Genomic DNA, 22357 nt, shown 5'->3' on the forward strand with positions numbered 1-22357 from the left:
GGCCTCCCTGAGACCGTGCTTACTTCCCACCAAAAAACCCTCCGGTCTTGACTCAAAATCCTCCCGCAGGAAGCCTTCCTTGACTCTCCTGGTAGACTTGGGCATGACGCCTTTTCCTGTTTTCGAGAGCCTGCACAGCCCGGTTCAGTGGCCATGCTAGTGTCCAGCTGCATACCGATGCCCTGGCTGGCTCTGGAAGGGTAGAGGCAAGCCCGTTTTGATGATGGGCCTAGCACCCTGCCCAAGGTCTGCACAGAAGAGCCCTTGGGGGACTGGTCTTTCTGCTGAATTTGCCCCACTGGTGAGCTCTGGATCTCTCCTCTGCCCACACACCTCCCAGGGCAAGGGTCGTCTGCTCTGCCACTCTTCAGCTTAAAACACATGAGCTCTTAGCCCCCAGTAGGCACATTCTAACCTGTCTGCCGTGTATGAGGACAGACCCCACGGCACCTGCAGGAAAGCAAGGGGGTCCCTCTTTTTTTTTTTTTTTTAAGGGGGTCCCTCTTATACACGTGCGAGCACCGGCAGAAACACAGGGCCATGGACGTACAGACAGGCCCACAGATGCAGCATCCTGGAAACAGCTTCTCTGCTTCCTTCGTAGTTACCACGGGTGCCAGGAGTCAAGGTTGGCTTGGCTGGGGCTCAGGGCTGGCTCTCACGGATGCAGGGCAGGGGCCTGGGGTATAGGGAGGCAGCAACAGTACGCAGCTCTGCAGCTTCAGCTCATCTTTCCCCATCCATTTCCCTAACCTCTTCTTCTAGGAAGTCCTTCCTCTCAGTGCTAGGTGGGGAAGTGGCCCCCAGAGGGGATCCCGCCCAGATCCCACCCTGATCTTTCCCTTGTGCCCCTTCTCACAGGGAAGGGAAGGACTAGACTGGTCGGATCACAGCTCAGAGCTTTTAAGATCAAGACTAAGCCCCTTTTCCCAGCCCTGGTCCTGACTTGCCTCCCCATAGTGGCGGCTCAAATGCTCCCCCGAGTAATCCTTGGCGGTTCCCTTTCCCAGAGGCAGCACCAGCCTCAGAGGTAAGAACCCAGCCCTGGCAAGTTCATCTGATCCTCAGGACAGCCCTGCTGGGGTTGGTGTGCTTCTGCTCCTTTACAGGTGAGAGACAGGGGACTTTCCCAGGGTCACACAGCTACTAAACCCTTCTCTTTCACTGAAATCATGTTCCCAGCCACCAGCCCCCTCAGGAGGGAGTACGAACCTTGGAGAGCGGCCAGGAGGAGGCTGCAGGAATGAAGGCGGGAGGGCCTTGCTGGGAGAAGCCTATGCCTGAAGAGCACCTATTCCTGTCGAACCCAATTGGAGAGGGCCCTGAGTGCCACTGCACCTGACTACAGCCATGTGGACGGCCTGAGGCTGACTCCTTTACGAACTTGCTGTGGGATTTGGAGCAAGTCACTGGCCTCAGTTTCCCCATCTGTGATGTGAGTGGAGGTGGACACCACAACCCTCAGTATCTGTTCCATTTGGACCCTACAAGGCTGCAGAGGAGGAAGGTTTTTGTTTTTGTTTTTGTTTTTAAGATTTTATTTATTTATTCATGAGAGACAGAGAGAGAGGCAGAGACAGAGGCAGAGGGAGAAGTAGGCTCTCCGAAGGGAGCCTGATGTGGGACTCAATCCCCGGACCCCGGATCACGCCGTGAGCTGAAGGCAGACACTCAACCACTGAGCCACCCAAGTGTCCCAGGAAGAGGTTTTGGAAAAGGACCATGAGAGGTGTGGGGGCCGCTCTGCACAGATGGGGCTGAGGCCAGAGGAGGAGACCCTCTGCCCTTCTATCTTCCCTTGCAGCAGAGAAAAATTGCAAAGTATCCAATATACTAGAAGGGGAGAAAAGGCAAGTGAGGCAGACTATGCATATCACTTGCAAAACTGATGCAAATGCCCGGGGCAAACACCTGGGCATGCACCCCATCATTCTTGTCCTCTCTCCATACCACCTAAGGCCAGTACCTCCCCAAATCCTGCTGATCACACCTCAGAAGTGGCTCCCTCATTAGCTGGGCCTCTTCTCCAGCTTTTCATATCTCTGCCTGAAAAACAGTCAAGAACCCCTTGGGAGAAATCCCATATGCAGAGCTTTTCTCAACCTGGCCTACATTTACCTTCCCAGCCTCCTGCCATCTCATCTCAGGGGAGCACCCCCCCCCCCCAATCTGGAGCTAAGTCCCTGCCCCAGGAACTTCACACTCCACACCCTCGCACAGCTAGTTCCCTCTGCACAATGAACTCCTACAGATCCCTCAGTACCCAAATAAGAAATGCTGCAATTCAGTGAATTGGCTTCTGCATTGGGAATCAGGCCTTAAAGTCAGCACATTGTGAGTAAGTTGCATATGGTCAAAATCACCCTTGACTACATATAGCTATCATATACAATGCCTAGTCCCTGTTCTAGACAGCTCCATCTTTTGACTCACCTAACTCTCACAACTGTGGCAGGCTGTATTTTCAAAGACAAGGGCAGCAGTATCTCTCATCCCACATGCTCTTTCTACAATGTTCCCAGGGAGAGGTAGGGTCTATGCTACCCCCACTGGAATCTCGGGGGAGGGGCTTGGGACTAATGGCTGAAGTAACACCATGAGATTCCCAAGGCCAGCTCGTTGAAGGTGATGCAGCTTCTGCTGGGCTCAATGGAACACTCTGCTGGGGTGCTGGGCCACCACGTAACCAACCTGACTGCTCTGAGGTTGCCATTCTGTGGGGAAGCCCAGAGGAGCCCACAGCCAGGAAGGAAGCCCTGCAAGTACACGAAGAGCGAGAGGCCCAGCCAACCTCCAGCTGCCCCAGGTCCCCACTGCTCTAGCTGCCATCTGCCTATAACCATGCCAGAGGCTCTGAGCCACAACCGCTCCACTGAGCCCACCTTAGATTCCTGACCTATATAAATAGAGATAATAAAATAGTTGTTCTTATATAAAGTCACTAAATTTCTAGGTGATTTGTTTTATAATAACTGGAACTTAAATTATCCCCACTTTGGGGAAGAAGAATCTGAGGCACAGGGAGGTTAAGCAATTTGGCCAAGGTCACAGAGCTGGTAATTGGCAGGGTCAGGATTTGAACCCAGGCAGTTTAGCCCCAGAATCCACCATTTTCACTGCTCTGCCATACTAACTGCCTTCAGGGTCTGCTTGGTCCCCAGGCCCACAGCAGGCCTCAGAGACTGTCTGCTGAATAAATGACTGAGGGAAAGAATAAGCAAATGAACAGGTGAGTGAAAGCAGTGCGAGCTCCCAGGTGCAAGGAAGGACCTCAGGCAAGTTTGAGCCGTGCAGATGAGTGACATGAGCTCCTCAGCGCTGGGGCTGCACTGCTGTCCACAGCCGTGGGAGGCGGCGGCCATCAGAGGAGCCTGAGATGCTCTCTACTCCAGGCCTTCCCCAGCCTTGCATGCTGCAAGATCCTACACAGGACCCTGGAGAGCCGGTGTCACCTGAGGACAAGGCCTGTGGGTCCTGGAGACTGCAGCAAGAAGGTCCCTGAGCTGGAAGGCTAGAGACCTTAGTTTAATCTTGGCATGGCCACTGACTGGCTGTGCGAACTTGGGCAATTCCCTGCCCCTCTTGGGGCCCGGCTGTTCTCCATTTCCATCACTGTAAGATTCACCAGATGTTGAGCTGGCCTCATGGAGGAGGGTTAGGGTGAGTTTGCGCATGTAGGTCTCCTAAACCCCAAAAGGATCCATCCCGACATGGAAAGTGCATAATGAGGAAGGATACCCACCCCTCTCACTGGGAATTTGCCTTGCTGGGCATTTTTACATGCACAATTTCGAATCCTTGCAACCCCACCAGGCTCAGCAGCAAGTGACAAAGGACTCAGACTCACAGCTCAAGTGATGCTGGAAGTCAGGGTCCAAATCAGGCCCATTCACCTTCAAAACTCCCACTCTTCACATTAGCGAAAGTTGACGCAACCCATGGTCCAGTGACAAACGGATAAACATGTTATAGGCACATATGGCCAAATATTATTCAGCCATAAAGGGAAGGAAATCTTGCCACATGTTATGACATGGTCAAACCAAGAGGACATTATACCAAGTGAAATAAACTAATCACAAAAAGACAAATATGGTATTATTCCACAGATATGAGGAATTTAGAGTAGTCAGGTTCATAGTGGAATGGAGGTTACCAAGGGCTGGGGCTGGGGGTGGGGGCCGGGGAGTTATAGTTTAGCAGGCATTTCAGTTTTGCCAATTAAAAAGTTCTAAAGATGTGCTGTGCAATGATGTGAATAAAGTTAACAAAAAAAAAAATAATAAAGTTAACACTACTGAACTGTGCACTGAAATATTTTAAGACGGTTCTAGTTTTTTATCACTGTCAAAAAAATAATTCTCACTCTTGGGGTAGAGAGGGAGGTTATAAGGGTTATTAGGGAGGGGAGTCCAGGCAGGCTTCACAGAAGAGGGGCTTTGAGTTGGGCAAGCACGGACAGGTCTGGGGCTCTACAGGCTCAGCTTTGGCCTGCCTCCCTCCTAGGATGAGGCTGACTCCAGGTGCTCCAGCCTTCCAGATCTGCATGCAAAAGCTGTACCCAACGGGGAGCAGGCATTGGAAGAAAGAATTTCTTAAATACCTATTATGTGCTTCCAGCCCACTTATTTCATGACCTTAGACCAGGCCCTATCCTTCTGGGGCTCAGTCTTCCCATCTGTACAATGAGAGGATGACCCAGGATTCCTTCCAGTTCTCACAGTGGGAATAATCTCTGAGGAGCAGGGGAGATGGGAGGTGGGCACCAGGGACTTGCAGAGAGGGGGACCGGGACACTCACTGTTCACAAGACCAGGAATCTGGAGCTATGGCCTCATGATCCTGCCCCAAGAAGGAGAGTCTGAGACCCAAGGGGATCTGGTTTCCTTCCAACTCAATGAACAGGTGCCTGCCCCTGCTCTGCTTATGATAGGCTCATAATTCCTCCTTCCAATCCAGTTCAGAAACATACAGTAAAGCACAGTTCAGTGCACCAAGACAAAGTCCTCCATGCCCAGGGCTCTCTCCAGGAATTGGGACTCTCACCTCTCCCCTGACTCAGGAATGCCCCAGAAGGAACGAGGCGGGACGGTCCTCAGTTCCAGTCTCAGCTCTACCAAGTACTAGCTGGGCCTCAGTGTCCTCATGCACATTGTGGGGATGAGGACACCTCCCTGCAGCACCCCTGTGAGGGTTAGATGAGGCAAGGGCACAAACACTGAGCCTGGGGTCTGGCATACAGTAGGTGCTCAATAAATGCCCACCACCCATCAGCTCTCTCTTTGAAGACAAAGGCATTTTCAATGATCTGTTTGTTTCTCTCAGAGGCCAGTTTGTTTGTCTGAACACTTCTCGTTGAGATTATTTTCCTCCAGGAACACTGGGTGATGCTCCCCAGCCAGCCCCAGGGAAAAGAAGGGAGGAGCCATGAGACTTATGGAAAAAATCAAATCATTATCACGTGGAAACAAGAGAGAAGTCCTGGGGAAGCCCGTGGCAGCCCAGGCACCCTTCACCCACCCTCTCCCTCCTCCACCCAGGAGGATCCACGATGGCCCCAGATCCTGCTTAATAAGCCCCGTGGGCAGGGCTGGGAGGACTGATACGATCCAGCCGCTACTTAACTCACAAAGCCTTCTATTCTTAGCTGAACAGGGGCCTAGTTCCTTGCCAGCTGCCATCAGAGCTGCCAGTCCTGTGGTGCAGGCCTGAGGGGTGGTCAGTGACGACCACGAGGAGGTGGCAGGTAGCCCCTGACCTGATTGAAGCCCGAGGCCCACGCGAGGGGCCCGAAGAGTGTGGCCCTGACACAGGGGAGGAAGGTGAAGCTGGGTTCTCTGTCCTGAGCCGCTGGCCTGCACCCCGGGCCACCCTCCTGCAGATGCCCCAAGCACCCACTGTGTGTCAGCTGTGCTTCTATCCCCAGTAAAGTTTCACAGATCATTTCTCACCTGAATCTCACAACTCTGAGAGCTAGGTATCCATTCCCTTACCTCTTACGGGGATGGGGAGACTAGGGACTCACCCCGGCCACTGGCAGATACACAGAGTCACGCCTCGCACCCAGGGCAGCCTGGCTGCAGAGCCTCACCTGGTCCCAGAGGGAAGTTCCCCCAGCACCTGGTGACTTAGAATCTCCTCTGCTGGGGTTGTAGGTGTGAGAACATGTCTAAGCTGCACTGACTTTTTCAAAGAGCTTAACTCTAATTTTCTCTTTCCTGCTTTAAGATCACATCAAGTATCTAAAAACCTGAGTTCTCTGCTCTGGGCTATAATTAGGTCTTCCCTGCAAATCCGTGGCCTACTATGTGCCTGGCACCTTACTGAATGTCCCACCTGCTGGGTGGTTTGCTCTGACCTTACAGTAGCCTTGTGAGGTTGGTCTTGTCATCAGCATTTTACAAACAAGGCTGTATCACAAATTCAAGGTTGCATAGGCACTGGATAGAACTGGACAAGAACTGGGGCATGTCAGGCCTTTGTAGGATGGGGGAGAATTGATGCTGATGTTTACCGGCTCTTCTTTCAATAAGCTACTTAAGTTTATGTTCCTATTCCATTATATCCTTCCCCCTGCCTGTCCCCCCTCCCGCCCCCATGCCAACCTAAGCAGGGCATCTGTTGATGCCTCTGGGTGCTAGCTGAGTCCAGCTGTCTGTGAAGACCCCAGCCCTGCTGGAGCCAGGACACCATCTAGGAGCTTCTCAGGAACAAGGGCATCGAGAAGGACCCTCAGAACTCTGAGGGAAGGAATGCTGGGCATAGCCCAGTCTTGTCCCCCTACACCTCATCATGGGCAGAGTGGCTTTGACCAAACACTCTGTGTGACAAGCTACAGCCTGCCCCCCGCCCCCAGAGGGGGTGCCTAGGCCCTGCTGACATAAAGCAGCATCCACACCAGAGATCTGAGTCACCCTCACTGATACCTCCTGACACCAACTGGGAAGTGGAGGGGCTGGAGGGGTGACTGTCTTATTCTGCCCATGAGCCTCAACCACCCCCTCACCCCCAGAGACACAGGCCAGAGTCTCCTATAGGTGGGCAGGCCCAGCTACCCAGCCTTGTGAATGGGATAGGTAGGCTGGGAGGAGGGGCTCCTTAAGTGTGCTCCCCACCCTTCCCCAGAGACCAGGACCCAACACTCCACAGGCCTCTGGGAAGCAGCTGGAGAGGGGCAGTATCTGGTCCAGGGCCCAGCACAGAGGAAGGGCAGGGCTGTTTCTCCTCCTATTGGAATGCACACAGACACAGGAGTGCAAACACAGCCCTGGCCTGCATGTGCTACTTGTACATAATTCATAGGCTCCTATCGCTTTGGCCTGGATAAAATGTACTCAGCAGGAGAAACCTGCAGCTCCTGGGGAGCGCTTCCGGGAAAGACATGAGTGAGCCAGAGGCCTGGGGGATTATGGAAATTGGGACAAATAAATGTTATTAACCACAAGAACGGCTTACACATGTATGGGGTAAGTTAGTTTACCATACACTTTCATAAACTTTATCTCATTGAATCTTCACAAAAAAGCCAATGTGGGAATTACTACTGGTCCCATTTTACAGATGAGGAAACTGAGGCTCAGAAGTAACTTACCCATTTTCCCAAAGATGGAAGTAGAACTTACCCTGTGCCAAACTGCTTAACGTACACAACAACCCTCAACTCCAGGCTGGCTCAACTCCCCTTCCCGCCAGATCACAGTCTGGGGCCTCAGAGGAGCCAGCATCCAGGACACCAAGGCACTTCATCCTGAGCCCAGCGCCCAACTGCTGGGGGAGGAGGGAGGAGCAAATTCCCCCAGCAGAGCCAGCCTGACCTCCGCCTCAGCATCTGGGCTGTCCCCCACCCAGGGAGCCTCTGGCCCCTGCCCAACTAGGGCAGCTCAGCGGGCCTTAGGCAGGGTGGGGAGACACGCTCTGGTCTTGCCCCCCACATGCACACGTCAGGGGTTCCTGAGAGTCAGAGCTGCAGGGGAAGTGCCAGGTGACTTCGCCCAACAGGAGCTTGGGCTACTAGGAGTCCAGAGAGTAGAAGGGCTTGTCCAAGGTTCCACAGTGGAAGAGTCCAGCCGGTCTACAAACTGGGCACCGCCAGGTACTGGGGACACTGGGATAAAAGTGACACGGTGTGGCTCTCCACTCAGCTGGTGTTCGGACCCTGCTGATCTGCCCCCAGGCAGCTTCTCCAGCTCCATCTCCAGCAAACCCCCTCTCCTCTGTCTTCCCCCACCACCCTGGCTCCTTTCAGCGTCCTGAAGACGTAATTCACCTGTTGCCACCTTTCACCTTTGCTCGTTCTTGCCACCCACGAATGCTCTTCCTGGTTGGCCAGAGCCTGCCCACCCCTACAACTCCCACTATAACCTGTGCCTCTTTGCAGAGTCTCACTCAGATTGCTCACTCCCCAGCGCAGGCTGCCAATCCCAGGGGAAGTGCTCCTTCCTCTTCCTTCCTTCTTCTGAGCCTCCCCACACTCCTCACCTCCCTGACACTACACCCAGGGTAACTGTTCCTGGCACTGCCTCAGGACACCCCCCAAGACCTGGGGCTAACGCCCAGCTGAAGTGAGCTTCACACGCCCCCCCCCCCCCCCCCCAAAGACCCTGAACAGTGAGAAGAGTCATGTATTCCTCTTAAGGCTTGTATTTGTCTTTCTTTAAAAACCCTTGATGGGCACGGGGAAAGGAAATGGAAGGTTCTTAATCAGACTCATCTTGGCATTTTCAAATGCTGGCTCTGTGCCTGGCACACAGTAGATGTCTGAGATCTGTTCTGTGGATGAAAGAATAAGAGTATCTTCACCTCGCACTTCCTCTGGCTGCCCAAAACTCCACCATCATTACCAATTCCTTCCTGGGGCTAAACCATGCTCTCTGTGATCCTCATCAAAACGCAAACAGCCCTGGGCAAGAAAGCTCTAGCTGGAGACCTCTGCAGATCAGCTATTCCCCAAGCGTTCTCTAGGCGATTAGTCTCAGACTCTGTTCTGTGACAAAGGAGTTCCAGGCTACTGCACGCTTGGGAAAGGCTGGCTGCACACTGTTGGGATCCCTAATTTATATCAACACATTGAAAGCCCTGAGAAGTCCTGTTTCAATTTAAATGACCTAGCATTTCCTGAATTTGTACGCCCATGCATCCTAGGACCCTTACCACCCCAGGGACTAGCGCTCCTCAGAGCACAGTTGGGAAGCACGAACTAGATGGTGTGTGCAGATCCACTGCAGGGTGAGGTATGCACCCTAAAGGGCGTTTGTGCCAAGGCCATACTTCCTTGCATTGGTCATTTTACAGAGGCCCAGGTCTGACTTAAGCTACCACCAACAATCTTTTGTGACAGAAGCAGAAAATGAATGGGGACATCATATAGCTTACAAGTGGAGCACAGAGGGAGAGAACAGGTGACAGGCCAAGCTGGTGACCTGAGTTCCCACTACAATTCTGTGCTCACTGCTGGCCACTGGGCAGGAGACCTCATCTTCCTGAGCTTTGCTTTAATCACCCACAAAACAGGGCTAATGCTATTCTCAGGGCTGTTGTAAAGACTCAGGGTGGTAATACATGCAGAGGCAATTATAAACTGTAGGTCCTGTACCGGCATTCTCTATGTACCTCATTCTTTCCCTGCACGCACTGCCAGGAGGGTGTGGTCAGGTCTTGCTTGATCACAAGCCACTGCAGAAGTCCGCAATCAGAGAGGAGTGGGTGGGTGGGTGGATGGATGGAATCCCTAGGAGGACCCTGAACAGGTCTACTTGAATAGGTTTGTATGTATGTACATATGTATGAATGAATGAACGAACAAACCAATTCCAATAAATTCAATTGTTCCATTTCTTAGTCTCCACCTGGTAGAAGCAGTAAATCAGAAAGGACACAGATGGACACAGACAGACACACGTGCACACGCAAGAGAGAAGAAAGGTGCGTGGTGGAGGCAGGTCTTTGGGCAGAAGAATGAAGGTGATGGTGAGGAGAGCCAAGAATCTGCAAAGCAGACACTGTGGCGGAGCCGGCACAGCAGCCAGGGCCCCTTGGGAGAGGGGCCAGCAGGTCTCGGCAGTCCCAGCAACGCAGTCAGCGTTTACAAGGCCTGTCCCAGAGAGGTTAGCCATGTCAGTATTGTGCAGGGGAGGAAGTGATCTATCCTTTTCACAAAGGTTTCCAACCTAAACTATGAAATTGTTGTTTTTAAAGGGGATAAGGGAGCAGACGGAAATGTTAGGGACACAAGCTTAGCTGCCTGGAAAAATACTTATGTTTTTCTATTAACTTACCAACATATCTGTGTGCAGGACAAACATTTTTAAAGTGCCTACTGCGTGCCAGGCAGGTGCTGTTAGTTTCTTGGCTTGGGGAGGGCAGACTTGGGGCCTCATCAGATAGCACCACACATTAAAGACTGGATAAATGAGATGTGAGGTCACTTGAGGACAGAGAGGGAAGTGCTGGAGGAAAAAGCCACAGATGGGAAGTCTGGAGGACCAAGCTAAATCACTATGTGACCTCACCACATGATCTTCCCACCTATAAAGTGGGGTGATGCTAAACATCATGAAAACTACTATGTGGTACCAGGCACTAGACCAGTGGTTACAGGCTGTATCTCACCTGGTGGGCATAGCTGGCAAGACAGCTATTGCTATTTGTTATGAGGAACGACTGTCCCTTTCACAGAAAAGCAAATGGAGGCTCAGCAGGTTACTCAGTGCTTGAGGGCAACGGGTTGGTGGAGCTGGAATTTAAGCTGAGGTTTGTCAGATTCCAGAGCTCACCCTCTCCTGCCCTCCCAGATGAGTCCCGTGCTGCCTCTCACTAATTGCTGTGAGGACTTGGTGACACCATGGATATCAAAGTGTTTTATAAAGGCAAACTATTAGGTGTCCAAAGCCAACAAGAAACAAGTCATGATTCCTCCGTGAAACCAAACACTGAAGTTCACGAGGGCATTCAGACCTGGCCACAGCTCAGGACTCAGGGCTCTTGCCCCCTCCGCCTCCTCCATTCCTTGGTCTGCTTCTTCCCAGAGGCCCATCCCAAAGCAGAGACAGCCTTGCTCACGACCACCTGGCTCCCGTGTGCTCGGCCCTTGCCAAGGACCCAGCGGGCAAGTGTGGCCCAGGTGCCACAGGGAGCCAGGCAGAAGTCAGGAGCTCTAGGCTCCCTCACCACTCACAAGCGGAGGGACCTCAGGCCAGTCTTCTCATCTCTTTGAGCCTTAGGTTCCCCTCACAACATGAGGGATTAAAGCAGACTTCACAAGGGAAAAGACATTCTCCCAAGAGGGACTCAAGAAATGTGACTGACCTTGGTTGGGTGAGTTTAGCCAGGTGGGGAGGAGGAGATCCAATCTCTCAACATCCCTGGTTTGAAGAGGAGGCTGCTACTCCACCCACCAGAAGTCCCGCATCTAATCTTGAACTCACTTTGGGAGCCCTGGTTTGAGAGTGGACTTGGCTCTTACCACCACCAGCAGGACACGAATCCGCTGGCTTCCCAGGTTGTCCGAGGCCCAGGTTGGGGAGAGGTAGAAAATGATCTTTAGGCAGAACTGCATACACCTTCAAGGGAGGGAGCTACAACCCAGGCACAGACATCCTCACCAAGGCCCAGAGAGGCTGCTGACTGGCTTTGGGCCACACAAGACAGGTCAAGTGGGTACCAGGACCCAGGCCTTCTAGGTGCAGTTCACGGCTCTCTCCACTGCCCCAGAGTCATCCCTTTTGGAACATGGATTGAGCACAGAAAGGAGGAATAGTGTGAACAGTCAAGATGATGCACCCACCCCCACTTCCTGGGGCTCAGGAGGCTCCCCCCAAGCTCCAAGGTGAAAACCAACCCCCAGCCACTCCCCCCCCCACCCCCCCACCCCCCCCCCACCCCCGGCCTCACTGCAGGTACTGACAGGGCACATGTGTAGAAGGGAAGGATTCAGTCCGCCTCTGCAGAGCCCTCAACAAGAGGAAGGAGCTTCCAGTTACAGCACAATAGATCAAAGTTAAAGGCAAGAAAGAACTTCCTGATGCAGCATTAAAAATGGACCAACAGAGAGGATGAGGGGGACTGTGGAGGTTCCTCTAACATAAAGAGCTGTGATCCCATCTGGTATGTCATTTTAGCTGCGAAACAGGCCTGTGAGGTAAGAGCTGCTGCCTTCATTTCATAGGTGAGTAACTGAGGCCCCGAGAGGTGGAGTGGCCTGCACGGTGTCTTCCAAGCTCTGATCAAAAGAGGCAGAGCTGGGCCTCGCAGCCAGGATGGACTGGGAAGCCCGCACACCTCCCTTCTCCGGAAGGCCTCTGAGGATCAAGGTCCTACCACACCCACCATGGGCATCTCTCGGCTCCTCCTCTGACGCTGGGGGCGAGTTGTGGCAGATGCACAGTGCTCCTGTCAGGGAGGAGGGAGTGCTCAGGGGAGGCCAGCTGCAAAAAGAAAGGCTCTGTGTCCTAGGCCTGCCCAGCTACCCCCCAGGTGCCAGGTCCTGGGGGCCTCACAAGTGCTCTCCGTGCAATGCACCCCAACACATCTTCTGTCTGGCCATGCCTCCAGCTCCCTGCTTGTCAGGAACCCCACGCTCTCCCTAAATCCCACACCTGGGCACCCCATCACAGGGCCCTGCAGTGTCAGCCTAGGACCCTCTGCATAGCCTATCCCAGGCCTGACTGGCCCCATACGACCCTTACCTAGTCTTTTTTTTTTTTTAAGATGTTATTTTATTTATTCATGAGAGACACACAGATTGGGGCAGAGACACAGGCAGAGGGAGAAGCAGGCTTCTCCAAGGGAGCCCTATGTGGGACTCGATCCCAGGACCAGGATCATGCTGTGAGCCGAAGGCAGGCGCTCAACCACTAAGGCACCCAGGCATCCCCCTCGCCTGGTCTTTACAGGCTCTCTGGAGGCACCTGAGCTCTGAGTGGTATGGCCTGTCCTGGGTGTTACAGGCTGGTGTAGGCCAGGACTGCCCCGAGCCACCAATGGCTGCCCAGCTCTACAGAGGGCCTGTAAAGGGGTGACACCAGCCTACCCATAACCTTTGCCTCCCTCTGGAGATCAGCCTGTCCTTGGCGAGGGTACCCTGGAAGCCACCTGCAGCCTGATCTGGGGGATGAGGCATAGACTGAGGCAGGCCCCCTGGGTCTCTGACTTCTCCTCAGCAAGAGGGTGGAAGAGAAGCTGACCAGGGCAGGAAACTGCACAACCCTGCCCTAGCCCTGTAAGTACTTACCCCTCTCCGCAGCTGGGGAAATGAAAGGTCAAAGAACTAATACAGAACTGAGCCAGGATTCAAACCCAGGTCTGCCTGAATTCAAAAGCCAAATGTTTTCCCACACGACTCTACCTTTGGGTCCCTGCTCAACCACTGAGGCACCCAGGCTCACTGCGCTCCCCTATTCACTGCTCCCCAGGCCTCCTTTCCCGTCCAATTGGGCCCAACAAAGGTCCTAACCTACCTTTAGGACTCATTTCAAACACCAGCTTTGCCATGAAGCCTCCCTAGTTTCTTTCATTCTCCTCTGAGCTCCTCTTACTTCCTGCTCATGGCTGCCCAGCCTGCAGGTGAGGAATAGAACCCGCCTATGCCCTGACCACTCACCTCCACCCCCCACCCCCACCTCAAGGATTCTTTCACAGCAGGGACACCCTGATTCCTCTTCTGGCACCACTGGCCTCAGGGGCAAAACTTGGTAACATCAAGTCCAACTGCTTTCTGTCACAGATGGGGAAACTGAGGCTTGATAGAATGAGAAGCCATTTCTCACAGGACATGGTTTGCAGCCGAGGACCAGGGGGAGGGGTGGATAGCCGACAAGTGAGTGTCCACAGTGTGGCCAGGCTGTATGACACCAATATAGCTTTGTCACTGGAGTAGAGTCTAGACTGAGGGCGGTGACAGTCCTGTCCTCTCACTAATGGCCCAGCCGCACAGTGAGTTCTGGGCTCCCACCATATTATTTGTGATCATGGTAAAGGCTGTCATTTACTGGGCACTCCCTGCTCGCCAGGCACCGTCCCGTGTACTTCATGTTGATTCACTCATCTGATCTTCACAGCAACCCTGGGTATTCGCTGTTATCCCCATCTCACAGATGAGGAAACCAAGGCACAAGAGATTAAGGGGCACGTTGTGTAGTTCTCCAGCCTTTTATGGTGGAGGCAGGATTTCAGGGAAGTCTGGCTTCAGGGCCTGTGTTCTAACCACTATACCACACTGCCCGGCAAAGAGGGACAGGGACCCAGGTTGTTCAGGTGATCAGACTAGAGAAAACTCAGAGCCAGGTCTCCCAAGGACAGGTCGGGGTGGAGCCGGACAAAGTGGCAGGCATAGTAGGCAGAGGCCTAGGTGCCAATCTCGAAGGGATACTGAGGCGCCTTTGGGTAAGGCAGCGATGGAAAGGTAGGCACCCTCAGAGCTCCTCTCTCTGCGGGCACTGTGCCAGTTGGAATGCTTCGATTCTTCTCTGGTGTGGGGGCTGAGATCCCCTCCATAAGGGATATACTCAAGTAATAACAGATGATCCTTAAACTGAATCCTGAGGAGGGTGGGTCCACTGGACTCCATGGCTATTGATGGAGGGAGTGAGCAAGGAATACCTACTGTTTGCCACCCCAGGTCCACTCCCCATGCTGCCTGGAGCCGGGGAGGCTGATGCCAGTGATCTGTACTGGGCTCCGTGTCGCTGGCTTCTGGGTAGGTTCACCCAGTGGGAAGCCCCAGTGGGAGATTGGAGGAAGAGAGATAGTTGAGGCTTTCCCGCCCCCCTGGGTCTCCCGGTTCCCTCTACTGCAGGCCGCAGCCCAGTCCATATCCACTGACCACTTCCTGCCCTGGCAGCTTCGGCTCACTTCAGCCCTGGACCGTAACTGCTCCCAGGGGCTGTGAGCTCTGAGTGCTGCACGCCGCTTTCTTGGTTTGCCACAGCCCCATTCCACAGCCCGAGGAGTTCACCATGGGCTGATATGCTCCCTCTGGCTGGGTCAGAGCAGAGACCAAGCACCACCACCGGATGAGCCCCTTTCTGCAGCCTGCTCCAGGAACAGCCCTTGGAGTCACCTCTCAATACACACGGAACGAATAGCTGCAGAGCAGCTATGGGGATGCTGTTACTATTACAAAGCACACAGACCTCCACTGTCTCAGCCTGCGCCTGGCCCAGCACACGGGGCAGGCTGGAGGCAGGGGCAGGACGCAGCCAGTGAAGGGAGGACCAGGAGGGAGAGCGCGGCTCCAAAGGAAGACAACAGTTGGCGGTTTCCAAGTGCTCGCTCTCCAGTAGACACTCAGCACTCCATCCATTCACTTCTCACAACAGTCCAAGGAGTATATCCTACTTATGCATTTTACAGAAGAGAAAACTGGTGCTGAGAAGGCTGAAATGACTCACCCAGGGTCATACTGCCAGCAAGTGATAAAGACAGGGCTCAAATGCAAGTTTTTCGGCCTACAAAACCCATGCTGGTAACTATCTAGAAATAATTTCGTTGAACTGGCTTCCAGCAGAGGCAGCTGACTTAAATGGGGTCAGTTATTGGTAAGGGCCAGACAGAGGCCTCTACTGTCTCCCCATTACCCTCCCCTAGATGAAAAACAAAACAAAACAAAAAACCATCCTTCTGACATTCTTCAGTTCTCCCAGGTGGGACAGGGCCCCAAGCAGGCGGTGCAGTTGGGTGTCCAGGTTGGAAAAACAAGCAGATTCAGACAAGGCTTCATTGTTAAGGAGGGCCTGACACTTTGGCCATAAAACAAATCCCAGCAAAACAAAATGCTTGCTGCCTTATCTTGCAGAAAAGGGGGGGCATGTAAGGGCTCCAAGACCGGGTGTTGATCCCTCCTCACACCCCCACCTAAGACCCAGCCTCCAGTGGCTAGGGCAGTGGGAAGAGCACTGTGGGGGGAGTCCAGAGTCTGGGTGTAGCCCTGCTCTGCCACTGCCTATGACCTTCTCCTGCACACTGCTCCCTTGTCCAGTGCTTACTGTGCGTGGCCTCCTGTGGTGTCTACAGTCCTCTCCAAGAAAGATTATTGTTATTCCTCCTTTCAGATGAGGACACCGAGGCTCAGAGAAGATGCCAAGCAAGGAGCAGAGGAGGGTTGGAACCCAGGCTTATCAGATTGCAAAAGTCAGCCCACTCCTCCATTTCTCTAGGCAGGAAGGGCCCAGGGAGCGCAGTGCCCCAAAGGAGGGAGCAGCCTGGGAGCAATGAGCTCCTTCTCATAGGGGTGTCCAGGTAGCATCCTGAGGATGCTAAGGAACGCAGGCCACAGAGGGTGGTGGGTGCTTGTCAAGCCTGGGCAGCTGACATCACCTGGGAAGCTTTAAAAACTCCTAATGCCTTGGTCTTTGGCCCAGGCAAGACTCTGAAAAGTTTCTTAAATGACTCTAGTGTGCAGCAAAGCTTGAGAGTCGTGAGCCCAGATGCCCACTAGAGCCTCTCCCATCCCACAAGCTCCCTGCCTGTCTCTTGAAGAAGAGAAGGGCTTTATTATTCAAAGCCCTCATTTTACAAGAGGGACACAAAAAATGGGCAAAACATTAAGGGATGAGGTGGTGTCCTGAGGGCCCCCCAGCCAACCACGAGCACAGGCAGCACCAGGGACCCCTGACTTCAGGGTGTCTCAGGGGCAAACTCCTTTAAGATACTTGGGGACCCTCACTCCTGCCAGTGGAAGAAAACTTTCTCTTTGAGCCTCTTGGGTGGGAGGGTGAGATAAATTCTTTATGGCATTTTTTTTTTTTTTTAAGTAGAGTCTACTTATTTAAAAACTAAACTGCCTCAGGATTGATGCTGGAGGACCACCTCTACCGGTGGGTGTTCTATGGAAGCAAGAATATAAAACAATTCTGGGCAAGGCCTGTTTATTCTTTTCCACAGGAGATTTGTCCTAGGCCTGCCTGGGGAGAGCCGAGACTCTCAGACAGCCTGCACTTCCTCCTCACCTGCCTTCCTGGTGCCCGCAAAGCCGAATGTCACAGATGGAGAGACAGCGTGTGGTGGTCCAGCAGATCTGGCTCCTGCCCAGGCTCTACCCCAGCCAGCTCCCCTGGGACAGGAACCTCTGCTCTCTGAGCTCATTTATTTTCCTGTGCTCACACTACAGTGAAGTGTGCGGTGCCGTGGTGATCGGGTATACGTGCACGTGTGTGTAAATAGGTACCTTCACACTCTCAGCTCTGGGTGCACCACTTCCAGGAAGCCTTTCCTGATACCCTCCCCACCCAGCCCTGGACAACCCCAGCTCCTGGCCTTCCCTGCCACATTCTGTCACATGCTGTATGGTCACTGCTTCTGTGTCCTTCCCTCCCTCCCAGGCCATTCATTCATTACACAAAGCAGGTGCCCTTTGCCTGGGATTCATTCTATAGGCCCTTCCTGAGCACGTGATCTGTCAAACTCTGTGCTGGGGACGGAGCACCAACAGCGTGCCTCGAGTGCTTACTGTGTGCTAGGTATTATTCCAAGTGCTTTATGTGTATTATTCATTTACTCCTCACCCCAACCTGGTGCACCAGGTGCTATAGTTGTCCCTATTTTACAGATGGGGACACTGTGACCCGGAGAGGTTAAATCACTTGCCCAAGTTACACGGTTAATAAGTATGTGCGCTCAGGCTGTGGTTCAAGCATGACTCTGTATCACCATCGTATCACCATCCACAAACACAGATGGGACTGGCCCCGCCCCAGGAGCTCGCTCTTCACAACTCAGAAGTTTTGTATCTGTGTGCTTACTTGTACCATGACTGTTTCTCCCCCGGATCAAAATCTTCAATCAAACTACATTTTGGATGTGCATGTGTGAAATTGAGACAGACAAACAGACACAGAGACAGGGAAATAGACCAAATGAACGCTGCTTCCCTTTAAGGTAGGATTCATTCTCTGCCCAGCATCTGCTACCTGGACCTGGATGGCCCCTCCCAACTGGGCCATGGCTGCTGCTAACGCCTGAGAAGAACCAGGTCCCTGGCCATCCTGGTGCTGCCCCCTGTCCTGAACTTGGCTCCAGGCCCTCCATGTCTAACAGCTGCCTGCACCCTGGGAAGGCGTGGGAATCCCAGCTCTCTGACACGGAGTCTTCCCCAGGCAGCAAAGTGTCCTCCTCCGGGAGTCCTCCTGCCACCTGCCACACCCTCCCTCCTGGTACCACTGGCTGGACTCTTCAATCAGCTTCTTTCCGAGTCACTTCTTTACGGGGCCACCGAGGAGACAGGTGAGTAGACTCAGGCTGATGGGAGCATCTGCCTGTGTGCCAGGCCTGGCACCTCACTTCATCATCTCATTTAGCACCACCCCCAGTACTGTTATTATTGGTCCCATTGTATAGGGAAGGGAACAGAGGTGCAGAGGTTGAGCAGCTTGCCCAAGGAACAGCTTGAACTGCCTTCCCTGACTAAGGGGGTGCTACTTTGTGCCAGACAGTCAGGAGGGGAAAACTGGAGTGGCAGAGAATCTAGTTCTGACAGGCTGGCAAGGGAAGCAGACCTACGCCATCCCCCTCCACCGCCCATCGTCAGTGAGGGAGGGAGAAGGAGGCTCGGATTCCGTCTGCTTGGGAGGAGTCATGGAAGCTTCTAGGAGGTGGCATCTTCGGGCGTGGCTAGAAGCCTCACTGCTCTATTCCTGTGACTATTATAACAGGAAAAAGGGCAAGCTTTGGCCTCCAAAGTTCTGGTGCCCAGTGAGTACTTGTTACCACCTTGGAGGCTGCGAAGAAGGAGAAGGAGCTGCCCTGTTGGCTGCCCTGTCAATGACCCCACCGTGGCCCAGCCAGCCTGGCCTCAGCCCTGCCAACCTGGCCTGGCCCCGGAGGCTCCCAATCACAGGGTCTTCTGTGCCGGGCTAATGACCATGCTGCCAGCAGCCCAGGCCGCCACCCTCCTTCAGCGGGGGCAGCAGCTAACTGCAGAGCCTGCTGGCCCAGACAGTGGCCAGGCCAAAAATCACAGCTGCCTGTCACACCACATCCTCTGGCCCTGGTTGCTGTGGTCTCCTCCTCTACCCTCCAGGGTGACAGAGGACACTGCAGAAGACTGCAGCTCCGGGGGCTCAGACACCACCCCACTTACCACAGACACGGGAAAACAGGACCACAGAGGGGGGCTGACTCCCCAGCACTCACACAGCCAGGGCCTGGATACCTGGCCCTTCCTTAGCCTTGAAAAGAAGGCTCATTTCTAGGCTTTTTACATGCGGTAATTGGGTAGAGTTGAGGAGACAGGACGTCTGTTCAGTGGCAGATAGGAGCTTGATTCCTCATTCCCCGCTGTCTAGCTGTGTGACCTTGATCAAGACAATGTACCTCTCTGAGCCCAGTTTCTGGGTGATAACAGCAGCTACCTCTCCCAGAGTTGTGAATGTGAGTATCTATAAAAGTGCTCAGCACAGTGGCTCCTAAGTATTCAAGGGCATTAGCTATTGTTGATATCAGCCACACAGTGAGTATGGAGATACATTCCACTGACTGTAAAATGTGATGCAGTGGCAGGTATTCTTTATTACTATTACTGTGAGTGTTAAAAATTCAGACGAGATGTGACCAGAGGGTGAGGTAGTTAATCTAGGACTGCTTCTGGGGGAAATTAGGACCTGAATTGGGCCTAGACAGACAGGGAGGTGAGCAAAGGAGCACAGAGGGGCAGTGATGGGGCTCTACGTGGTATGGTTAGGAGACAGTGATGAGCAATAAGCCAGACGTCCAGGCAGTGGCTGTACTGGGCAAGGCATTGAATGTGCAACAAAGGGGCCTGGTGTTCATCTTACAGGCAAGATGAAGATGGGGATTCCATAACACTTTCTGAAATGTGAGTTCTTAGACTCAAGGCCCTTTACCTCTTCTCCACATCCCCTCGCTGAGCCCACAAACCCCAGTATTACTACCCCAGAGATCCCCCTGCCTCTCTTACTACACCATCTCATCTGTCCAGCTACTAGCTGACACTACTAGCTGAGGCACCCCTTCACCAAGTACCCATTGTGCCATGTGCTTTACATACATGACCCACAGCTACACTTATTTTACAGAGGAGGAAACAGAGGTCTTGCTCACCATCTCACAGTAAGTAGCACAGTCAGGATTCAATCTTGAACTGATGTCAGGACCCCCTACTCTCTATAGCAAATTGCCTTTCATCCCAGCCGGACGCTTTCCTCCTTGATGAAGCCTTCTGGGTTATTCCAGTCCTCAATGGCCTCTCCCTGCCGGCTCCCACTGCCCATTTGGAATCAGAGCCCTGCAGCTTGATCCTCACTCATCTAGCTTGGTTTCAACCACTTCCTGTGGGTCTACCTTGCCCCCACCTCCAACAGGAAAAGAGCCACTGTTGATGACAGGTCCCTTTTTTCCTGTCCTGTCCCCCTCCCCCCACATCCAAGATTTCTTATAGCACTGATAAGAACCACCCACTTGCTCTGGGGGGGGGGGGGGGGTCAGAGAAGCCCAGCTGAGCACAGAGCAATTTCCCTGAGACTGCCTTCTTGCTCCCCTAGTGAGGGGAACCATTAATTATTCACCGCACCTTTGTGGCTGGGGAGGCCAGACAATGGGCCAGAGGGAATGAACACCAGCTCCCCCCAACCCCAGAAGCCAACAGCCCTGGGGTAAGGGGGTCAGAAGCTAGAGTCCTTTGCCAGGGTCCCCAAACAGATTCTAGAAGGCTGTGAAACAGGGAAGCAGCCAGGGGAACATGACCCATTCAAGAGTCCCAGCTGGGCTGGGCAAACCCAAGTCTGTGAGCCTGCAATAGAGCCTTCTAATCTAAGGCAAGCCTGAGAATTTCCTGGTCAAAATTCAAGCTTCCTTTCTTTATAGGGAAGGAAATAAGTATTTGGCAAAGCAATATATATTTATATCTCATTTCATCCTCATAACAACCTTATAAAGGAGAAATTCTGATTCACAGAGGAGTCGGGGCTCTGAGGAGTGAAGTGCTCAGCCCAGTGCCACATGGTGAGTGGGAGGCAGAGCGGTTCCACGTCCACCTGGTCTGTCTGACTTAGCGCTGTCTGGGCTGTTTAGCCCACCCAATTGGGACCTAGTCGCCCCACTGTCTTTTCCATCTGGGTAACTTCCAGAGCACCTGGCGTGAGTCGACACCCAGTTCCTGAAGCAAACTCAAAGGCCCTGGGCAAGTGGCTTCATGGCTCCAAGCCTCAGTATCCCACACGTGGTAGCCATTGGTAACATGCTCAGTCTTGGCAAACACGGAAATCTCCTGAGCACTTGACAGTTTGCCAGGTGTGATGGCCCCATTATCTATCTGAGCAGGTAAGACAGAGCGAGCCTGCCCTTACCCCATTTTACAAGTGAGGCTTGGAGCCACAGGTGCATCTGAGAGGTCCCAGGTGCCTCCCCCACCCCCATTCTGCCTCACTCCAGGTTCTTTCTACCACATCATGAAATGAGATCACAGGTGTGAAATCATCTTACCAAAGAGGAGCTTTGTTTAGATGCAGGGATTATTATGAGAATCTGAATCCTCATCAATGAATGTTGGGGGAGAATCCCAAGCCCCTCAGGTACCTCTCTCTTCTGGTGCCCCCAGCCCAACCCCTCCAGCCCTGGGGACTGAGCTTCAGCCTTCAGCTGACCTCTCTACCCTCCTCCATCTCCCAGGGGCTTTCCAAGGTGGTTTCCCCTTGACTCCAGGAAGCTGGGCATGGCAGGGGTTAACTAGTCACAGCCAAGGCCACAGTACCTCAGACCAAGGCCACATCCCCTCCGCCCCCCTCAGAACAAGAACCCAGAATTCATGCCAACCTATCTTTCACAACACCCCTCTTTTGCACGGCCCCAGGGGGGCAACAGAAGGAGCCCCTGCCTGTGAATCCAGACACCTGGCACTGTGCCCCCAGTTCTGACAGCCCCAGCTGGGAGACCTTGAGCAAGCCCCTCCCCTCCTGGGCCAGAGGTGTCTGGCAGGTTCGTGTCTGGCAGGTTCCTCCGCCCAGGAGAAGCTGAGGCTGGACCTTCAGTCTGGGCCAAAGGCAAGGAGTCTGTGGGCTTGTCTCGGGCCCCAGCAACAATCACACAGACTATCAAAGCAGCCTCATAAGTGGTCACCCTGACCTCAGATCAGGGGTGGGAAAGCCCCAGCCACCCACCCCAAAGATGCTAACCGGGAGTGGATACCTTGAAGGATGTTTGGGAAGGTTTCCTAAAGTGTACTTTCTGCCTCAACCACTCACTTCAGGCCCTAGGATAAGTGGCACCCCCGCCCCCACTCCCAGCCTCCAGTGTCCCATTAATAATGTGAAGGATGGGTAGCTGGTGAGTGCTGAGAAGCTTCACCTCCCCAGCTCTGATGGACTCTGACTTGGGGACCTCTAGAGTGAGTTTTCTCAACAAGCAAGCA

General features: G+C 53.4%; 1 protein-coding gene across 2 annotated transcripts in view; it reads right to left on the reverse strand.

Annotated features, from left to right (window-relative positions):
- Positions 1-22357, reverse strand: part of GDPD5 (glycerophosphodiester phosphodiesterase domain containing 5) — an 85833-nt gene that overhangs the window by 62067 nt on the left and 1409 nt on the right. The gene's annotated exons all lie outside the window — the stretch shown is intronic.

Source organism: Vulpes vulpes, chromosome 11 (genome assembly GCF_048418805.1).
Source record: "Vulpes vulpes isolate BD-2025 chromosome 11, VulVul3, whole genome shotgun sequence".
In the NCBI taxonomy this organism is placed as follows: domain Eukaryota; kingdom Metazoa; phylum Chordata; class Mammalia; order Carnivora; family Canidae; genus Vulpes; species Vulpes vulpes.